This window comes from Dufourea novaeangliae, unplaced genomic scaffold (genome assembly GCF_001272555.1).
Source record: "Dufourea novaeangliae isolate 0120121106 unplaced genomic scaffold, ASM127255v1 scaffold355, whole genome shotgun sequence".
Classification (NCBI taxonomy): Eukaryota; Metazoa; Arthropoda; class Insecta; order Hymenoptera; family Halictidae; genus Dufourea; species Dufourea novaeangliae.
The window spans coordinates 614101-620148 of NW_015374251.1; positions in this window are offsets into that span (position 1 = coordinate 614101).

Here is a 6048-nt window from a genome sequence, read left to right on the forward strand (position 1 = left end):
CCTGTCCAGATTCGCGCGTCACGCTGGTTCGTTGTGCTTCTGGGATTACGATGTTCCCTCGATGGACACACACACACAGAGATTGTACGCGAAGAACAGAGGATTTATTGGCGATTCTGTAGTCAAGTGGAAGCGTGGACACTACGGAACCCTCGTGTTTTTGATAGTTGTGTCCGTTTGGTAGAGTTGTCGCCAACTATTCTACCAACTGTATATACCTTAAAAATGTGGATAATCGTGAGGTATACTGTAAGAAAGGGGAGAAGATATATGTAGAAATCCTGCTGACTAATTGTCACCTGTGCGTGAACGAAGGAACGTATTTCGGATCCGAGGCTCTCGAGATCCGACGAGATAGACCCGTTGAAAAGTGGAACGCGTGGAACGAATTTAAATGGGAGACCAGAGTGAATCTATGTGGACGTTGAATTCTCGCGGTGGTGCGGAGGATCGAAATTCGGGGAAAATCCTACGCCATTGCCGGCAAGTGCAGTTGGCCACCGCGAGAGTTTGCACGCGTGTCATCCTCCTATTTCGATTTTACGAATACGAAAATTAGAGTAAACGTCTGGGACCGACACAGAACGCGAGAGAACAGGTGAATCCCTTTCGAAGAGGTCGCGGGGAAACATACGAACGGCGTGGAAACGGTTGGTCGTTTGTACGAGTTCGTACGCCGCAATCCTGCAATAGAGAGAGAGCCGGTCGGAAGGGAAAATATTTGGGTCACCGAGGGTCAAGGAGGCATCATCGAGTTCGCGCGAACCAACGAGCGGGTCGTGTCGTCGACTCGCCGTTTTCGTCATCGTCCTCGGTGACGAACGCATATAAACACGCTGCTGTTTTTTTTTTGTTTTGTTTTATCGTTGATTGGGCTGTGATCATAGACATGGAAATATAGACTGCGCGTTAGGCTGGGCCGCAGTGTGGAACGAAACCAAGGAAATACTGAACGACTTTAGCTCTACTATTAGGGGTACCCATAAGTAATCAATTGGTTTGCATTCATAGACAAATTTTTTTTTTAAATAATATTTTTATTTTTTAATCGATTATATAATCATTATCGATAACTTGTTGCCATCGTTTCTGCAAAAGTTCAATCCCCCTTTTGTAAAAGTCTGGCGGACGTGACTCAAAATAAAAAAACGGTACCCCTAATACGTTTTCTACTTTATCAACTGGTTTAACACTTAGAATAACTATAGTTCATAATACCGTCATCATCGTGTTTCAAAATTAAATAAATTGCATAAGTACTTACGAACAAAAATGATAAAAAAAACCGAATCTAGTGAGATCCGAATCACGAATCGTTGCATGTGAATATCAGAATGTAAGTTTTCCCTTAGAAAAAATGTTATCCGAGACTTTGTTAACGAGATATCACCCCGACCAATCGCAGCGCGTAACCAATGTTACCGCGGGAACTCGGCCGGCAAACTCGCGCTCCGATTGGTCAGGATTTTTCCTTAATATCTCGTTAACAAAGCCTCGGATAACATTTTCGCTAAGGAAAAAGTTGTTTCAAATCGTCCCAGGAACCTCTCAATTCCGAGTGTCGAAGCTATTTTGAAACACCCTGTATTTCTATGTGTATGGCTGTGATATCGTGTCTCTGGAATACGAAGGGGACGCGGCCGAATGTCGTTCAGGGGCGTGAATCACGGGCATTTTCAGTAGAAAGAGAAGTGGGTGGGGGTGTGGGACGTGCGACGGGTGGAACAGGCTGGGTTTATTAGGGTTTCTCAGTTAAAGATAATCGCGAAAGGCTTACGCGATAGGATCGAGGTCGACACGCTTAACGACTCGAGCGAAAACAGTTACGTTATTGTGGAAAGGATTTTAGAGTCGGCTGACGCAGGGACGTGCTTTTTCTTTTCGTTGCTTCGGTGCACGGGATCGTCGAAGGATTGGACGTAATGAAAAATTCAGCGAGCCATAGGTCGAAGACTCGATTCCTCGACAGTTCGAAAGGATTCGTTGATTTCTGGGGGTAACCTGTGTGCACAGTGGCGCAGTGTTCGATTTGCGTTTACAATATTTTTCATTTGTCGCGTGTGACGTAATTACAAGGGAAGGCACGGAACTATCTGCCTCCGATTTTGATGAAACTTCGTATGTCTGTTAAGCAGTCAAAAATAAGGGATACGTATTTTTTTTTATCGGCTGAGACGCGACTTTAAGGGGTAAAACCACCCCTCGAAGTTTCGACCCGAAAGTACTATCTCGAAAACCAGAGGAGATACATGAAAACTTCTAATGGACGCAGTTTGCAGTCTTTTTATGTAGAATAATATGGTACTAACAAATTGTCCAAAATATAATTTGTTTATAATAAAAAAATTTCGGATCGAAATTTCGAGGGGTGGATTCACCCCTTAAAATCGCGCCACAGCCGATAAAAAAAATACGTATCCCTTATTTTTGATTGCTCAACAGACATACGAAGTTTCATCAAAATCGAAGGAGGACACTTTCGTGTCTTCCCTTGTTAGTACAAAGTCGCGAAATTATGCTTCTGAACAGGAGTACGATTTTCAAGTTTGTCGATACGTCGTGTTTTTGTTCGGGATCGTATTAGATATCACTCATGGAGAATGTTTTTGGGATAACGTTTAACGATCATTACTCGTGTTTCGAGAATGGACCAGGATGGCTGTAATCGTTGCTTTCTTTCTGTCTTGACGCGAGTTCTGGATCTCTGCCAGGTACACACAGGTCGCCCCGTTCGCAAACTCTTGGTGCACGGCTCGCTGACGACGCGTTATCTATGCATTTCCGATACGGGACACTCAGTTTACCTTGAATCCACTGTGGATCGACTGAGGCCGATCATCACAACCGGCGACGCTGTCACGGTTCTGTTTTCCCCAAAGATTACCGTACCTGTTCGCGATTGGTCCCGTTGCCTTATGGAATTTAACACCTTGCAATACGATTTTTTTTTTATGACTTCGCTCTCAAGAATTAGTTTATCGTTAATATTTTCCCAGATACAAAGGAATTATATTCTTATGTCTTTGTGTTACATTTATTCTAAATATTAAATGTTGATACCAGCGAAAGAGTATTTCACGTCGACTCGAAGAAAACGAATAATATACAGGTTTACTAAATTTAGTTTGAAATCGTTATCATGTGTCTGACTCCATGTTGTAAGGCAAGAGGTTAACAGGACGATATGTTCGATATACAGGGTGGACCAGGCAACGTGATCAGCTTAGATTGTTCCACTGGTAGCTGTTCGATCGAAAATTTTGTTAGTTAATATAACCATAGGCGTAGCCAGGTTATCAGTCAGGGGAAGCAAAAATATTAAAACATCGACTGCCATAGTGAAAAAAGCTGTACGTACTCAGACACACTATAATATAAAGAAAATCAACAAGGAGGTTGAAACCTAACGAGCCACAATTCGAAATTCCTGGAAAATGAAAGTGGTTGGCTTCGCATTCGTCTAAAATAATAATAACGTTAAACAATAATAACGATAATTTCGTTTAAGGTACAGGTTCGTGCAAAATCAACGAATCATTGCGCACAAATCCGCTAAATCGAAGGACAGAGGAGTTTATTCGTTCCCATTCAGTCGGTTAAACCTTCGACGATCCGTATGCGTAGAAGGGGAGACGGTTTCGAAATTTTTCGGCCGATTTCTTCCCCGAGTTTTTCACCTCCTTTCGGCGACTATCGACTCGAACAAATAATAACGAGCACTCTCGATCGTCGGGCACGGCGAATTCACGGACTCGTGAGTCCCATCCGTCGCCACCACTACCTCCCCGAGTGAATAGATTGGGTTATGAATTCGCCTGACCTCTCGTGGGAAATCGAAAACCGTATACGTAGCTCCGTTACCCCGTGGCCCAAATACAATTTCCCGCGTTCCACGTCACCGATCGCACTTTAGTCGGGGGATCTGATGCTCGTTTTTCAAACATCCTCTTTCACCCCCTTACGTTCACATTTATTCCGCGAGCTTAACCATTGTTTCGGGGTCTTTCCCCCTCCTTCTTCTCCTTCCTTCACCCCTTTTCTGCGCTAAACCACCATTTTTTAAGCACCCATTGTGGATCCTGCACGCTTCTTCTCCCGTCTCGACGGTTCTTTTTTTTGTACCCTGTTTCATCTCTTGGCTCGCGATTTCATTCCGTGGTCGATCCTCGAATCATTGCAAACGTAATTTCTGAAATGATATTTAAGACTATTGCTTGTAATTTTTCGTTAAAGGTACAGAGGACAGTAAATCCTCGATGGGTGTTCGAAGGTTCGACACTGAACATCGAATATTTTCATAAACTAATTGACATATGCGAGTGAAGCAAATATCATTGGCTTCAGAATTCCAGGTTCTGTCACTGTGCTAAATTAAAAGTCTATTAAAAAGTCAGCGTTACACCTGGGGACGATGTATCCTTGTCAGTGTTGAGGAGCCTACGAACACTCATTGAGGAGTCACTGTATTTTACCTCAGTTGCCTCCTAGTTAATGATTAGTGTATTTTTCAAAATTAAAGAGCAAGTAACCCATTGCGAATTGACGTTGCATGGTTCTGAAGATGTTCGGGCGTCTCGAATTATAATTTCGGCTATCGAAACGAGGGTACTGATACGACTTAGTGGTTTTATGTGGACACAATATCGCGCCTGTCGACTCTACCGTCTTCTCGACGACATTTTTCTTGCGATAAGCGAAATTGGTTCGCTTAAATTGTCATGATACATATACGTAGCCCCCTCCCCCTCGATCTGAATATCTTCTATTTTACTTTGCTAGTGGAAGTTTGGGGTAGCTCTGGGGCACTCGAAAGAATGGAAAGAAATACAGATGTCTTCGTGGGGGACATTTTCCCCTAATCGAAACCAATCTATCTCCCATCCCATACCAACTTCAAAGCATAACATCGATCTCAATTAGCACTTTTCCCGTAGAGTTTCTGAAAATGCTCGGAAACGTGAATTTTACTATTAACCCTTTCCGACCGGAATTATTTCATTGGAACCGAAAAGAAATATTTTTCTTCGCGTACAGGTATTTCTTGGACGTCGGACAAACAGGAAAATTAAACAAAGAAGAAATAAACAGAAAAATTGTTCATAACTAAATACAAATATTCATTCAAATTTCCAATTCTCCCGAATCTTGTTTAAATTATCTTGTAAAAGTCCTACATTCCCATAAACATTCGCAGTCTACTTACAAATATTAACTTAATGATTCCAAATGGTATCCTACGGTCGGAAATGGTTAAAACGTCGACAGTTCATAGTGATCGTTGGCGCCCATCCAACTACCCTGAAGAAAACCTTGGAATTTTCAAAAAGTACCTAACAATATTCCACTGCAAAAAAATACATACTTCATCGCGATATTGTTCGAATGGTAAATATTTGTACGGTCCATTAAGGTCTTCGAGTAACCTTCTATTACCCTCACCCACAATGACATTCTCCACTGAAAGTCCAAGCCAGATCGGAAAGTAACGAGATCCCTACCGATTTCGTTGACATCAAGCGGCGTGGAAACCGTTAACAACGGGCGCACGAACCAAAGAAGAATAGAGATCCGTGGCCAAATTTCTCTCGCTGGGGCTCGAGCCCGAAAACGGTTCCAGCCTGTTAACGACCGAATCGAATAAATTATCGAACCGCTTCGGCCACGGGAATGGAGGTCAAGAGGGCGAATATCGTCGGGGTTCGATTCTCTCGGACACGATTCCATCCCCCCACCCCTCCGTTTGGGGCGGTGGTGTTCTCTGGCCTCCAACGGAGGGGGGGCTGGCCGAGACGACCCGGCGGCGTCGCGGGGATTTTATAATTTATGTCGCGGGGGGAGCAGATCGGCGAAATGGGTTCGCGAGAACGGCGGCGGCGGTGTTCCGGTGGCACGAATCACCGTCGAAATGCTCCTTGGATCGCGAAACAGGGCCACGTCGCAGGGTGGTCGATTCTTGTAATAAAATTGAACAAAATAAAAATTGTTTTTTATTTAATTTACGGGAGAATTTCCATTGGAATAAAAAAGAAAAATGTACACATGTTTAGG